Here is a 16,258-nt window from a genome sequence, read left to right as displayed (position 1 = left end):
GTGTGTAGCAGCCGCCCTCCTATTACTTATGCAGCCCCCTCCAAGTGTAACAATTATGTACAGTTGTCCCTTCCCATTCCATTTGCAACCCCCTATTCATTATAACATCCATATATAGCAGACCCTTCAGTTATATACAGATGCCTTGGACAGCAACTCCTTATTTACATATGTTTCTGCTCATTTGCAAGCTGTCTCCATTTGCAGCCTCCTTTTCCATATGCAGCAATGTCCGGCCCCCATTTGGCTGGCTGCTGCCCAAGGCCAGGGCCTTTGTAGCCTTTCCAGAGTTCTAGTCCTGAGTGAAACTCTGAGCACTCTGTACAAACCAACATATGAATAGAAAAAAAGAGAATGTCTTTTCTAGGAAGGCTCATTTCATTCCTTCTGCTTCATTGTTGTTTGGGTCTCTCATCCTGAAACACCATTGTTATCATGGGGAAAAGCCAACAGTGCTCATTTCCAAGATGGCCACCATGCTTGCCCCTTTTAGTACTTTCAGTACTCAGAAAATGGTAAAGTATATGGTGGTGGCTTTTATTGACTGGTCCACTATCCAGTGACTCCACGGATTGGGACAGACTTACTCTGCAGGGTGCAACTATTCACCAGAGACATCTAGTTACATTGTTAGGTTAAAAAAAAAGATATCCGTCCTTTAACCTCCCTGGCGGTTTGTTAAAATCCGCCAGGGGGCAGCAAATACCTTTTTATTAATTTTTTTTTTCATGTAGCGAGACAATGTCTCGCTACATGATAGCCGCTGCTGAGCGGCATCCCCCTAGCCCATCCGATCGCCTTCGGTGAACGGAGATCAAGAGATCCCGTTCAAAGAACGGGATCTCTTGGAGGGCTTCCCCCGTCGCCATGGCGACGGGGCGATATGACGTCATCGACGTCAGCGACGTCGTGACGTCAAAGGGGAATCCAATCCACCCCACAGCGCTGCCTGGCACTGATTGGCCAGGCAGCGCACGGGGTCTAGGGGGGGGGGGCGGCTGCGGCGACGGGTATCGTGGCGCATCGGCGGGTAGCGGCGGCGATCGGAGGTTACACGCAGCTAGCAAAGTGCTAGCTGTGTGTAACAAAAAAAAAATTATGCAAATCGGCCCAGCGGGGCCTGAGCGGTGCCTCCCGGCGGCATAGCCCGAGCTCAGCTCGGGCTTACCGCCAGGGAGGTTAAGTCCAACACTGGATGTCACTACTTAACAGGGGCGGCGCCAGGGGGGTGCTTGGGGGTGCTCGAGCACCCCCTAGAATTGTCCAAGCACCCCCAAAGCACCCCCTGGAGTGAACTGACTTCAGGCGTCTAAAAGACGCCAAGTCAGTTCACACAGCGGCAGCACGGAGCAGCAGGCAGGGCTACGGTAAGATGGCCGCCCGAAGCCCTGTTCTGCAGACTTCGGGCGGCCATTTTCCCGTAGCCCTGCTCTCAGCATGCAAGCAGGAAGTCTCGTCGTGACGTCGGGAAGGAAGAGGATCGTGGGCGCGCGGGCGCTTCGCGCCACAAGGAGGTCGTGCCAGTGGTCGGGAAAGAAGGTCTTCTGGCTGTAGGTGAGTAAATGGGTTTTTCTTTTCTTTTTCAGGTGGTGCTGATTGTGCATATTGGGGTCATTTCTGCTACGGATTGTGCATATTGGGGTCATATCTGCTACGGATTGTGCATATTGGGGTCATATCTGCTACGGATTGTGCATATTGGGGTCATATCTGCTCTGGATTGTGCATATTGGGGTCATATCTGCTACGGATTGTGCATATTGGGGTCATATCTGCTACGGATTGTGCATATTGGGGTCATATCTGCTACGGATTGTGCATATTGGGGTCATATCTGCTACGGATTGTGCATATTGGGGTCATATCTGCTACGGATTGTGCATATTGGGGTCATATCTGCTACGGATTGTGCATATTGGGGTCATATCTGCTACGGATTGTGCATATTGGGGTCATATCTGCTACGGATTGTGCATATTGGGGTCATATCTGCTACGGATTGTGCATATTGGGGTCATATCTGCTACGTATTGTGCATATTGGGGTCATTTCTGCTACCGATTGTGCATATTGGGGTCATATCTGCTACCGATTGTGCATATTGGGGTCATATCTGCTACCGATTGTGCATATTGGGGTCATATCTGCTACCGATTGTGCATATTGGGGTCATTTCTGCTATGGATTGTGCATATTGGGGTCATTTCTGCTATGGATTGTGCATATTGGGGTCATTTCTGCTACGGATTGTGCATATTGGGGTCATTTCTGCTACCGATTGTGCATATTGGGGTCATATCTGCTGCCGATTGTGCATATTGGGGTCATATCTGCTGCCGATTGTGCATATTGGGGTCATATCTGCTGCCGATTGTGCATATTGGGGTCATATCTGCTGCCGATTGTGCATATTGGGGTCATATCTGCTACCGATTGTGCATATTGGGGTCATATCTGCTACCGATTGTGCATATTGGGGTCATATCTGCTACCGATTGTGCATATTGGGGTCATATCTGCTACTGATTGTGCATATTGGGGTCATATCTGCTACCGATTGTGCATATTGGGGCCATATCTGCTACCGATTGTGCATATTGGGGTTATTGAACATGTTTTTTATTCAAATCTGCGCACATTACGTCTATTTTCTTGAGAAAACATGCACAATTATGTGAATTTTCTGGGGAAAGGTGCACCAATACTTGGGCCCTCTGTCTTTGCGTTGCACTTTTAAAGGGAACCCGAGGTGAGAATAATATTGAGGCTGCCATATTTATCTCCTTTTAAGTAATACCAGCTGCCTGGCTGCCGTGTTGGTCCTCTGCCTCTAATTCTTTCAACCATAGACCCTGAACAAGCATGCAGCAGGTCAGGGGTTTCTGACAATATTGTCAGAACTGACAAGATTAGCTGCATGCTTGTTTCTGATGTAATTCAGTTCACTACTACAGCCAAATAGATCAGCAGGGCTGCCAGGCAACTAGAATTGTTTAAAAGGAAATAAATATGGCAGCCACCATATCACTCTCACCCTGGGTTCACTTTAAATTACAGTTAGCCCCGCCCTCATCCGGTCATGACCACGCCCATTTTTTGCCGCGGCGCGCAGGTCGTCAGCTCCCACGGAAATTGGTCCAGCACCTGCTTAGCACCCCCTAAAAAAAATTCCTGGAGCCGCCACTGCTACTTAACCTGGAAGCAGAGAAAAGGAGCATTGGGAACAGTAGAAAACCATTCTGGGGAGGTGAGAATCACTTCTTCTCCTTGCAGGTAATTTTTTTGTTGCCTGTAGATTGGATTTAAGGAGCATCTAAAAAGCTGTAGGTGTGCTAAAAGCTGGCGGTTCTAGACGTATGCCTAGGTTACGAGAGCATAAAGATTTGCATGGCTCCGCTCAATGCTTTGAAGTGATGCATTAAAGATGTTGCTCTTGTTGAACACATAAAAGTTATTAAGTACTTCTGTGTTAAAGAGGCAACTCAACTTTTTGAAAATTGGCAATCAAACTTTCCAGATTACTCTAACGGCTGGTTGACTTGGAAGTGGATATTTTCGTATGATAAACACTTACTTATAATGCAAACCTTAGTGGAATACTTTTAGTGCCAGGCTATAAACACCCGTAATTTTGCAGTGCATCAAGTCATTGAGTTATATATTATATGTTAGATGCAAAGGCTAATATAAGCATGTGAGCACCCACACAGTGCTAAAACTTCAACTTTAATCATCTTCCTAAAAATGTGCTCTTGTGCAATGTGATCCAAAGATCACATGATCCCACAGCAAAAACAATCCAGAATCCCAGGAGGACGACAGTGATAAGCGAAACCGCCAATATTCTTTTCGCATTCATTTTTGCAAAAATAACATAAAATTTGTCTTTTGAGCAAAAATTCAATCAAAAATCATTTTGTTATAAGTTTGTAATTATTCACATTTTTCATACATTTTCATGCTAAAATAAATTTCCACTTTTTTTGTGTGACTTTCTCTGATGCATGTAACTTTTTTTGCATTGAAAAGAAATATTTGTTTTCTTTGGTCATATTGAAAAAATACAAAGTATTTTTGCAAATATTTTCTTGAAATTGAAAATAGCATTTTCGATGTGAAAATGACTGATGGAAAAAAAAGCATGTGATTGGATGATTGTGAGCATATGATTTTTTTTCTGCTTCCTGGGTGGATTAAAACAAGGTGTAGAAGGGATACATCCCCACCAGGACCACGAGGCACAGGAACTCTTTTTTCCCTTCAGCAGTCAATCTCCTGAACTCCGCCCACGGCTCATCTCCACCCCATTGTTCTTAGACTCACAGACGCGCTTGGAACTTGTGGGCCAAGCCCTCATAGCCTGCCTCCACTATCTGTTGTATCTTGTTTAAATGCTTATCATGTATCTCTCTTGTTTAATGCACTGTTATTCATGTCCTTGTAGATGTTGAGCTCTGTAATGTGCCAAACCCAATTCCAGGCATGATCCTGTCATGCTTGGCGAAATAAATAATTCTGATTCTGATTCTGATTCTGAGTAATAATACTGTAGCAACTAGCCAGTCAGAGATTTACAAATTAGTCACGTGACCAAGTCGTCAATCACATGCTTCTCTTTATTTCTTCTTGTAGGAAAATTACATAGAATAAAATAATATATTCAGCTTCCTATATTAGCAAGCACAATACGGGGACAGAGGCAAACTGGTGTATGTATGAATCAATTTAAAAACAGAATAAAATGGTAAAAAGGTTGAGGAGGCTTACCTCAGTGACAAAAACATTTGTATAAACAAAGAGTTTTTATTTTGCACAGGCTAGCCTGATGATCGCGGACATCAGGCACTCTGACAGAGGATGTCCATTTACTATTGACAGGACAACTTAAAGGGGAACTGAAGTAAGAGGTATACAGAGGCTGCCATGTTTATTTCCTTTTAATCAATACCAGTTGCCTGGCAGCCCTGCTGGTCTATTTCTCTGCAGTAGTATCTGAATAACACCAGAAACAAGCATACAGCTAGTGTTGTCAGATCTGACTTTAAAGTCTGAAACACCTGATCTGCTGTATGCTTGATAAGGGGCTATGGCTAATAGTATTAGAGGCAGAGGATCAGCAGGGCTGCCAGGCAACTGGTATTGCTTAAAAGGAAATAAACATGGCAGCCTCCATATACCTTTCTCTTCAGTTGTCCTTTAAAGTGAACCGAGCAGCATTTTTAGCCCCCAGGGCATCTCAATTACACATTAAAAATGCATGCTAACAATGTGGCTCATTACAAAATCATCAATTCTACCTCTTTTTTTAACATTTAAATATTTGTTAGAAGCTTTTATTGCCCTATTTCTGCAGCCTGCCATCCTAAGAAAGTGCAGGCAGATAAGGACTGCTGTAATTAGCAGTAGCAATGAAAATACAAAAGCTTTCACTGGCAGGGTGGTGTGGAGATAGTATACTCTACTTCAAACAGTTTAGAGAGTCACATTTTATTACCTTCACACCTTCCCCTTGGATAAACAAGGGCAGAGGGAAGGGGAGGGGGGAAATGGCTGCTTGGATCCCTTAAGGCTACTTTCCCATCAGGAACGCATTGTGCATTATAACTTGAACGTTATAGTGCATTCTTTAGCCCTGCATTTGGTGCGCCGTTTTCATCGCACAGACATGGAATGAAAACGGTGCACGCGTTACATATAAAAAAAAAGAATACATTAATGAGCATGTGCAACACAACTAAGGGCCCATTCACACTTGCTGATCGCAAAACGCTAGCGATTTTGCTAGCATTTTGCTCTAGCATTTTTTGGCAATTAACGCCAAAAAATCACCATTCACACCTGGCGATTTTTTAGCGATTGCGGTTTGCGCTTCTATAGCACAAAAACGTGATCGCCAGGAAATCGCCTGAAATTGGTGCAAGCTATGCATTTGTGTTTAGTGTTTTTGGGCAATTTGCGGTGATTTGCGCAAATCGGCCAAATGAGAACAGGCCCATAGCCTTTTATTACCCTAGCACTTTGAAAAGTGTGAATGGGCCCTAACACAGCAGATTCTTTGCTAAATGCACAGCATGCAGCACTTTCAAATAACGCCTCACGTTACACACAAACTTAACGTGTGCACTGTGAATGTCGCACAGACTTAGTATTGCTGTGCATTAGTCTGTGTTATAAAATTTTCTAACGTGCGACTTTAACGTCGCAATGTGAAAGAGGCCTTAAAGCGGATCTGAGATGAAAAACTAACTATAACAAGTAGCTTGTCTATATATCTTATCTAAAGTTTAGATAGTTTACACAGCAAATCTAGCTGCAAACAGCTTTAATAGAAAATGATTATTTCTTCCTGTGATACAATGACAGCAGCCATGTTGTCTGTAAACATTACAGAGAGGCAGGCTTATCTGTATCTTGATCACTCAGCCTGTGAAAAAAAAAATAATCCCCCCTCCTACCCTCTGCCTCTGAAATCAATGGCTAGTAACACCTCCTCCTCCTCCTGCCCAGATGGAGCTCCCATGAGCCCTTGCTACTGCCAAGGCTCTCTGAAAACCTGTGGGCGTGGTTTATTTAGTTTTTAGGGAATTAGAGTATTAAAACAAAAACAAAAAAGTATTTGGCTTGAGGAATGCCCTATAAACAATAGGAAAGGAACACAATTATGCAATGAGTAAAATGTCACCTCGGATCCACTTTAAACGGTGATCTCAGTTGAACACATACAAACATTGGCAGCTAGGCAACCTCTGTTCCTCACAGTTCTTACGCCATAATCTAAGAGAGAGCCAGCAGTGGGGCTTTTAAATGTTGAATGGTCTTTTTTTCCATTGAGCAACTTCATTGTGTTTATTTCTGTCTATACGTCGTAATTTGCACCTTTTTACTATTTAATGCATGGGGCTGCATAATACAGTAGCACTTAAGAAGTAAAGAAAAAATAATAATAGTGATAATCAGGCAAACGGGCTTTAAAGTTAATATATGCAGAGTAAGTACTGGCTATAGACTGGGCATACATTCTAATAGCCCTGGTCTGAAGGGCGAAAGCACAAGAATTAAATATCTAAAAAGACATTAGAAAAAGTGATGTAAACTCCTGCTGTGAGTGCAGCGTGGCCCCGAGCCATATAGCGGGGGCAGAAAACGTGTTTAAGCAACAGTAAACACTTATTTTTTCGTAATGTAACCCCGTTACATCTATTACAGGGCCATTAAACCTACAAGTTTCCATCTGCAAAAATAGCTGCTAATAGCATAATCATATATAATAACTATAATACGCATACCATAATAATAGTTATGCAAATATTTGCAGACTGTGACATAATATGAGCTGCCTGACATATTTCAATTTTCCGTGCCGCTTAGAGCAAATTATCAGACTTGTGTGACATGAAGTCAGCCATGTGTACCTGTCTCCAGTAGGAACTAGATGCAGAGGACAGCAGTTCACACGTAGAGTAAGTGTACACTTGTATACATCCTATTCCACCTGTACAGGCAGTCCACGGTTAACAAACGAGATAGGGAATGTAGGTTCGTTCTTAACCTGAATCTGTTCACAATTAGGAACACTGCGCCATCTTAGTCCACTGTGCCTCCTCTGTGCCCCCCTGTGCCTCCAGTGTCCCCCTGTGCCTCCAGTGTCCGCCTCTGTGTGACCTCTGTCCTCTGTACCTGCTTATACAAGTTTAAAAGCTATTTTTCTTGTAGTTTTTGAGAAAATCGAGTTTAAAAAATTAAAAGTCCAATTCGAATTTTTGTTTTGACTTGTTCCCGTGGACACACAGTGTTCATGCCGTTCATGTTGGCGGGTCCTTCGTAACTTGGGAGTTTGTAAGTCGGGGACTACCTGTACAATGCATTAAGCTCCTCCTCTGTTCTTCCATCTTGGTCTGGTATGCTGGCTCTGCCGCCAGCAACAGACACCAACTACAAAGGGTCATCAAATCAGCGGAGAGCATAATTGGGAAACCCCTGCCCCCTCTAGATCTTCTCTACTACTCCAGACTGTGCTTCAGAGCAATGAGGATTTGCTAGTGATCCCTCATGCCCAGGCCACCGCTTCTTCAGTTGGCTCCTGTAAGGCCAAAGGTTTAATGCCATCGGCACCAGGACCTCAACGCACTGGAACACTTACCTCAGCTGTCAACCTCCTCAACTCCCTCCACGCCCTTCCCCTTTAGGGTATTGCTGCTACCTACAATCTTATTTGCACTGCTGTGTATAAGGTATGTTAGTGTATCCTGTGTTACTGTATGTTCTTTTTTATAGTTTAAGTTCTGTAAATGTGCCAAATCTAATTCTGGGCACTACCCAGTTGTGCTGGGCATAAACATGATTCTGATTCTGATATGAGACATTTGCAACATTTGTTGCTAGCGGTACTCTGTTGAAGTCTGTTTCTGATTCAGGAGCTGGAGTATGTATTGTGGCACCGTCACATGGTGCAGTAAATACTGTATATACTTGACCACAAGCAGGCATGGGCTCACGAGTCCTGAAGGACTCAAATTCGTGATTTAAATGAGGCTTAATTGTCTCAGCTGTGCGGCTGGGAGAGAGGGGGTCAGTTACCCATAAGTCCGTCAGACTTCCTGCAGTCCAAACGACTTGCACATGTCCTATTCAGTGCTGCTCATCAGGATACCGGATATCCGAATAGACTCGGATATCCGAACTTTTTAGGCCTATCCGATCGGATCCGGATTCCGGATAGCTGGACGGAAATCCGGATAGCTCTATGCGGATAGTTGGTCGCATAACCCGGATATCCGCGGATACCGATCGGATATCCGAATCCGGGTACTGTAACCATGGACATGATGTCCATGACGTCATTCAGCCAATCAGAGCGCTCCCAGCCTAAGCCCAAGCACCCAATCACAGAGGGGAACCTTGGCCAGTCCCTCCTGTATATAAGGAGGGGGGCATGTTAAGAATCTCGTCCTTGCTTTGTGACTGCCACTGAGATAGTTTGTCCAGTGTGTTTGGCTGAAGCAAGTACATTATCCCAGTGATAACCCAGCGTTTTAACACTAAAACACCTTCTGGTTTTACTGTTTTACTGTGTTGTAGTTAGCTTAGCTAGTCTGTGTAATTTGTTAGTGTCAGTCAGTCTTGTCAGTCAGTCTTTCAGCTGCAGCAGCTGCCTGTGCCTGCTACTAGGTCCTGTGTCTTTGTGTGTGCTGTGTCTGTGTGCACACACTCCAGGCTCCTTGCTGCTGGCTGGGCTGCTATTACTACTGCTACTGTGGTTTTATATTGTGTAGTTGCAGACAGTGCTAGTACTACAGATTATTGCTGCTGTGCTGCTGCTGAGTGAGCAGTGTCAGTGTGTTTAGTTGTTGTACTCCTGTCTGTCAATCTGCTGATCATTTCCAAGCCCGCCGCCAATAATAAAAGTGCACCAAGTACCCCACACACATCATCTGTGACGTCGACTCATCAGTGACAGTGAGTCTTGTACTATGTCTGGCACTGGCAGTGTGAGACGGGGGAGGGGCAAGGCCAGAAGGAGAGTGAGCAACATTGCGGCCTCTGGCAGCAGTTCTGCCGCATCAGTCATTCCGCCGCTACCCACTGGCAGTCACGCTGCAGAGACGCAGCAGCGTGTTGCGTCAATTTTCAAGCAGGGTCAGCGGCGCAGATTGGAGGAGAAGGACGCCGCGTCTGTGATGCAGCAGATGGCGCATGACGAGGAGCAAGCCAGTGACAGTGAGGCCACCACCACCAGCCCTAGCCCTAGAGAAAATATTCTCAGCAAAATTGGCTTTACAGAAGAGTCTGAGATGCTGACAGTAATTGTTGGGGGGGAGCCCGTCCATGATGTGTCAGCAGAAGAGGAGTTTGAGGCGGGCTCATCATCCCAGCAGTTTTACGAAGGGGAGTTTGATGATGAGGTGAAGGACCCGGACTACCAGCGACCGGAGGGGCATGTCAGCTCTGACTCTGAGGAGGAGGAGTCAGTGTGTATGGCACGCAGGTTGAGCATTGCAGGGATTGGCAGGAGCAGCAGTGGGCATGGAGTACGTGACCCGCAGGCTGCTGCTCCATCTGTCAGTGGCACGACTACCACCAGCCGCACCACTCAACCCCAGGCCCCAACCACCACCGGGAGAAAATCCACAGCAGCATCCCGTTCTGAGCCACGTAAGGGAAAACTCCAATCCCCAATATGGCAGTTTTTCCATCTGCCCTCACTGGATAGCAAATTTGTAACGTGCAAATTATGCCATGTGAAGCTGAGCAGAGGGTCTCACCCCTCCAGTTATGGCACCTCCAGCTTCATCAACCATCTGGGCAATAAGCACAAACCTGAGCATCAGGAATTCAAGCTGCTGAAGGAAGCTGGCGCTGGCCCTTGCAGAGGTCAGAGCACTATAACCAGCTTTGCCACTCCTGCTGACACTGAGGCCTGTTCAGGCAGCCAGTCCTCCTCAGTGGTCTCCTCTGTTCCCTCCTCAGCTTCCCGTGCAAGCCTAAAACGCCCCCACCACCAGACCCTGCTGAGTGACTCTTTTGTGGTCAGGGCTCAGCCTCCCGGCAGCCGTCGCATACGCCAGCTGAACGGCTTGCTTACACGGGCCATGTCCTCCCAGCTCCTCCCGTACTCGTTTGTGCAGGAGGGGAGCCGGATGCGTGCGCTCCTGCAGTGCGCAGCGCCGGATTGGCCAATCCCCAGCCGGCACTACTTCGCACGCAAGGCCATCCCAGCACTGCACTGCTTTGTAAAGGCCAACGTGGAGCGTGGGCTGGATCATGCGCTTGGTGCGCGCGTCCATGTGACAATGGACTCATGGAGCAGCCGGTTCGGGACAGGCCGCTATTTGTCCTTCACCGCGCACTGGGTCAGTTTGGTGGAAGGGGGTGAAGAGGAGACAGCAGCATCATCACCACGGTGGGTGGTGCCACCCCGCAGCAGGGTCAGGGGAAGTGCAGCAGCTTCCAGCTCTGATCCGGTTCCATCCGCCGCCAAACAACCCCGCCTCAGCAGCAGCGTGAAGGCCCACCACTGCCAAGCGCTGCTGCAGATGGTCACGGTGGGCAAGAACAAGCTGACGGCAGACCACGTCTTGGCCAAGCTCCGAGAGCAAGAGAGGAGTTGGCTGACCCCCAGAGGCCTCAGAGTCGGAGAGGTGGTGGCCGACAATGGTGCAAACTTGGTTGCCGCCATCCAGCGGGGAAACCTCACCCACATCCCCTGTCTGGCCCACGTCCTGAACCTAGTGGTGCAGAAATTCCTGCACACCTACCAGGGGATGGACACTCTTTTGGGAGCGGCAAGGAAAACGGTGGGTCATTTTCGCCGCTCGGGTGGTGCCACAGCGACCCTTACAGCCGTGCAGATGGAGCTGAACCTCCCACAGCACCGCCTCATTATAGACGTTCCAACACGCTGGAATTCCACCCTGGCGATGTTGGAACGTCTGGTTGAACAGAGGCGGGCTGTCAACCTGTACCTGGCCAGAGCCACCATGGATGCCAACTTGTTGGGGACCGGCACCACCCACCTCCCAGACATCATCCGCCCTGCTGAGTGGGGAAAAATGCAGCTGGTGTGCTTTGTGCTGGCACCCTTCCTGGAGGCCACCAACATGGTCAGCCGGGACCATGCGTCGCTGTGTGAGTGGTTGACCATTGTGTGCATGCTGGACAAGGCCCTCGATGCTCTGCTGGAAGTGGGAGAGGAAGCCTTGATCCAGCAGCAGGAGCAGCAGCAGCACACTTCACAGTCCACCTCTGCAGCAGGAGGAGGATTCGGAGGAGTTGGAGGAGGACTTGGAGGAGTTGGAGGTCCCTGACCTTGAAGAGGAGGGGGCACAGCGGAGTGCAGCTGCAGTAGTGCGGGGGTGGAGAGAGCAAGATGAGGCTCCGGAATCAGAGGAGGACGACAGCACTGTCAGCGGTGCAGAAGATGATAGGTCAGCAGAGATGGCAGCCCTCTTCCCCATGGCAGTGCACATGCTGCAGTGCCTGCGCAAAGACCCAAGGGTGAAGGAGATGAGTGCTCGGGAGGACATCTGGATCACCCTGATGCTGGACCCACGGCTGAAGGGGAAGCTGGCTCAGTTCCTGCCTGTAGGAGGAGACCCTGTGCGCCGAATCAGGGACTTGCAGCGGATTCTGGTTCGGCGCTTGGAGGAAGCCTTCCCCCGGACTCCCACCCCCCCTGCTGTCTCAGTCCAGCCAGCACAGCAGCAGGTGCCTGCATCCAGCATCAGCAGGCGCCCAACAAACCTGCTGTCTCTGACAAAGGCGCTCTATGCCACACCAGTACCGCTGCCTACAGAGGAGGTGCCTGCAGCAGCATCCGGCTCTCAAAGCCAGAACCAGCACCTGACCCGGATGGTGGCCGACTATATGGGGTCCTATAGCGGGCTTGACACCGACACCCCTGTGGACCCCTTGGAGTACTGGGTGAAGCACCTGGATATCTGGGGCGAGCTGGCGCAATACGCCCTGGAAGTGCTGTCCTGCCCGCCTTCCAGCGTTATGTCGGAAAGGTGCTTCAGTGCGGCCGGTGGCGTGGTCACTGAGAAGCGCTCTTGTCTGTCAGGCCAGTCTGTGGACAGACTGACTTTTTTAAAGATGAACGAGGCTTGGGCAATTGGTGAGTTCCTGGCCCCTGTTGTTGGCAAGAGGGGGAAATGAAGTGGCTGAGTGGTTATCACTATGCCTGCTTGCTGCTTAACCACCCTTTACCACCACAACCTCCTGACTCCATCTTCATGAAGCCAGGTTCTTATTTTTTGAACTGTGCCGTGGTACCTGCCATGGTCAACTATGTAAACACAATAGCTGTGTAATTTTTTTGGAGGTGTCTGTGCTGTGCGAGTTGTGGGGAGGCCCCAACTGCGTCAGTACGACCGCTTCCTGGAACCTCTCCTAATTTTTTACTGTGCCGTGGTACCTACAACAGTGCCATGGTCAACTATGTAAACACAATAGCTGTGTAATTTTTTTGGAGGTGTCTGTGCTGTGCGAGTTGTGGGGAGGCCCCAACTGCGTCAGTACGACCGCTTCCTGGAACCTCTCCTAATTTTTTACTGTGCCGTGGTACCTACAACAGTGCCATGGTCAACTATGTAAACACAATAGCTGTGTAATTTTTTTGGAGGTGTCTGTGCTGTCCGAGTTGTGGGGCCCCAACTGCGGCAGTACGACCGACCGCTTCCTGGAACCTCTCCTAATTTTTTACTGTGCCGTGGTACCTACAACAGTGCCATGGTCAACTATGTAAACACAATAGCTGTGTAATTTTTTTGGAGGTGTCTGTGCTGTCCGAGTTGTGGGGCCCCAACTGCGGCAGTACGACCGACCGCTTCCTGGAACCTCTCCTAATTTTTTACTGTGCCGTGGTACCTACAACAGTGCCATGGTCAACTATGTAAACACAATAGCTGTGTAATTTTTTTGGAGGTGTCTGTGCTGTCCGAGTTGTGGGGCCCCAACTGCGGCAGTACGACCGACCGCTTCCTGGAACCTCTCCTAATTTTTTACTGTGCCGTGGTACCTACAACAGTGCCATGGTCAACTATGTAAACACAATAGCTGTGTAATTTTTTTGGAGGTGTCTGTGCTGTCCGAGTTGTGGGGCCCCAACTGCGGCAGTACGACCGACCGCTTCCTGGAACCTCTCCTAATTTTTTACTGTGCCGTGGTACCTACAACAGTGCCATGGTCAACTATCTAAACACAATAGCTGTGTAATTTTTTTTGGAGGTGTCTGCTGTCCGAGTTGTGGGGAGGCCCCAACTGCGTCAGTACGACTGCTTCCTGATACCACTCTGATGTTGATTGACAGCCATTTTTTTAGGGGGGGGGGGATTTTAAGTCCACTCCCCACATCATCAGTGTTTCCATTTTCAAAATTATGATGCTACATGCCTCATATACCCTAAAAAACCTTTTTAAAGCAATTTAAAGGCCACTTCCGGGATTAAACACGGATATCCGAATCCGATCGGATACTAGGGTCGGATATCCGAATCGGATTCGGATCGGAAAATTTTGAATTCGGATATCCGACCCGGATCGGATAGCGGGGTATCCGGATCCGAATCGGATCCGGATTTTGAAAAGGGGTATCCGAGCAGCACTGGTCCTATTAACAAAGAAAAGGGCGGGGGTGGGGGGTTTGGATGGGGACATACTGGGCTGCAGGAAGGGGGTGAATAATTGCTGCACTTGGGGGCCTGGAGGAGTTATTGGCTGCACTTGAGGGACAAGAGAGGTTAATGGCTGCGATACTATATGCTGTGCAGTCATCAACCTCTCTTGATCCCCAAGTGCACCTGTTAATTCTTCCTGGTCTCCAAGTGCAGCCATTAAAATTGCTGGGTAGACTTAGGGCCTGTACACACTGCTGTGCTTGCGCTGCATTTTTAAAATAGCATGTGCTTTTTAAATCGCAAAGCTTAGCCTTCATGAAAATAGAAAAATCGCATTGCACCAGTGTGTACAGGTCTGCACGATTTTCATGATTTTTCAAAAGACATTGCAATTAAAAAACGTATGCAAATTTAAACACTTGAGGATGGCGGTGTTAAACCCCCCCTAAAGACCAGGCCATTTTTTACTAATTGGGACACTGCAGCTGTAAGGCCTAGCTGCAGGGCCGCACAACTCGGCACACAAGTGATTCTCCCTCCCTTTTCTACCCACCAACAGAGCTCTCTGTTGGTGAGGTCTGATCACTCCCCAGTTGTTTTTCTTTTTTTTTATATAAATATTTTTTTTTATTAATTTTTGAATAAATTTCCTTATTTTTTATTTTATTTCATATTACCCCCTCCCTCCTCCCGCCAGCCAATCGGCGTGAATCGGCTGTCAAAGGATTTAGCCTGTGACAGCCGATCACTTCCTGGCTTACAGAGGGGACAGCCGTGTCACACGGCTGTCCCCAGTACAGCGCTGTCTTAGATCGCAGCACTGTACAGGTATATTAGACGGTGGTTTTGCCATCTAACAGTCTGCGAGCAGCGACTGCCGCTGGGAGGCTGAAGGCAGAGTGGAGCTCCAAGCGGAGATCGGCTTGCACAATCTCCTGCTAGCCCCATTGAAGGCCATTCACGCCATTCCACGCATGAAATGGTCCTGGGGCTGCCACCCCACCGCGTTCCCACCAATGGCGTGGAGCAGTCGGCAAGTAGTTAAAAGTGCAGAGCAAGTGCAGCAGTACACGCCCTTATACTTGAGTCAATAAAAAATTCCAGATTAAGAGGGTCAAATATTAGAGTCAACTTATACACAAGGACTACTTATATTTGAGGATATACGGTAGTAAAATATTGGTAATGTAAATTACTGAAAGTTTACTATGCAGTACCCAGCACCTATTCTCACTTGAACCCTCCCGTATAAGTACCTAACCCTAATCCCCCCCCCCCCCCTAATGCCTAATCCCAACCACCTGGTAAGTGCCTATAAAGACCACTCCACCTAATGGCCAACCCCAAGCCCCCTGTAAGTGAATAACCATAACCTCCCTAACATTTTTCCTAACCCCCCAGTATGTTCCTACAACAAGTTTAAAAACCTTAGTGCTCATTGGACCAACAGTTGTAGCCAATCATCTAGGATTGGCTACAACCACTAATTAGTATGTAATAGAAGGTCAAAATCAGGCACCCAAATCATATCTTGGGCTCCTAATAACCAATAATTAAAACAGGCTAATTGACCTGATCTGAGGAGCTGTGTTGTGCTGGTGCTTCACAGTGGATTGTCTAATAAAAAGAATAAAAACCACCTGTTAAGGGAAAACATCATTATGCTTACAACTTGAGTGGGATGCCCCCCTTTGGTTACCAGTTCTCTTCTTCACTTTGAAACCACCCAAGACATTCCACCCTGCCACTTCTGGTCATGAGAGAGGTAAAAAGTTTGCAGCCTTAATAATCCTTCCTCCCCCTTGCAGAGTAAACACAGAGAAATCCACGCTGTGTGTGTTTATAGAGAACAGCCTACATTTCCCTTATCTGCAATTAATGAGCCAGTGTAATTTGAGCTGTCAACCGAATTCTAAGCTAATACAGGAGGTTAACTCTTTCTATGCTCCCAGGATAGCAGGAACCTCAGTAGGAGTTCTATAAGCTGTAACAAGGAAATCTTTTTTCTTGTAAGGTTATTATGTTGTTGCTTACTCTTTAGACCACATAGGAAGTTGTGAATTTATGTCAGCTTTAGGTATTTGTTATTAAAAGAGTTTCAGTGATAAGTGTATTGATTAAAATGGAAAATCCAAAAACGAAAC

General features: G+C 47.5%; 1 protein-coding gene across 6 annotated transcripts in view; it reads right to left on the bottom strand.

Moving 5' to 3' along the window:
• Positions 1 to 16,258, bottom strand: part of LRP1B (LDL receptor related protein 1B) — a 2,031,260-nt gene that overhangs the window by 654,158 nt on the left and 1,360,844 nt on the right. The window lies entirely within an intron of this gene.

The sequence above is a fragment of the Hyperolius riggenbachi genome, chromosome 7 (genome assembly GCF_040937935.1).
Source record: "Hyperolius riggenbachi isolate aHypRig1 chromosome 7, aHypRig1.pri, whole genome shotgun sequence".
Taxonomy (NCBI): domain Eukaryota; kingdom Metazoa; phylum Chordata; class Amphibia; order Anura; family Hyperoliidae; genus Hyperolius; species Hyperolius riggenbachi.
This window is presented reverse-complemented; position numbering and strand designations above follow the sequence as displayed.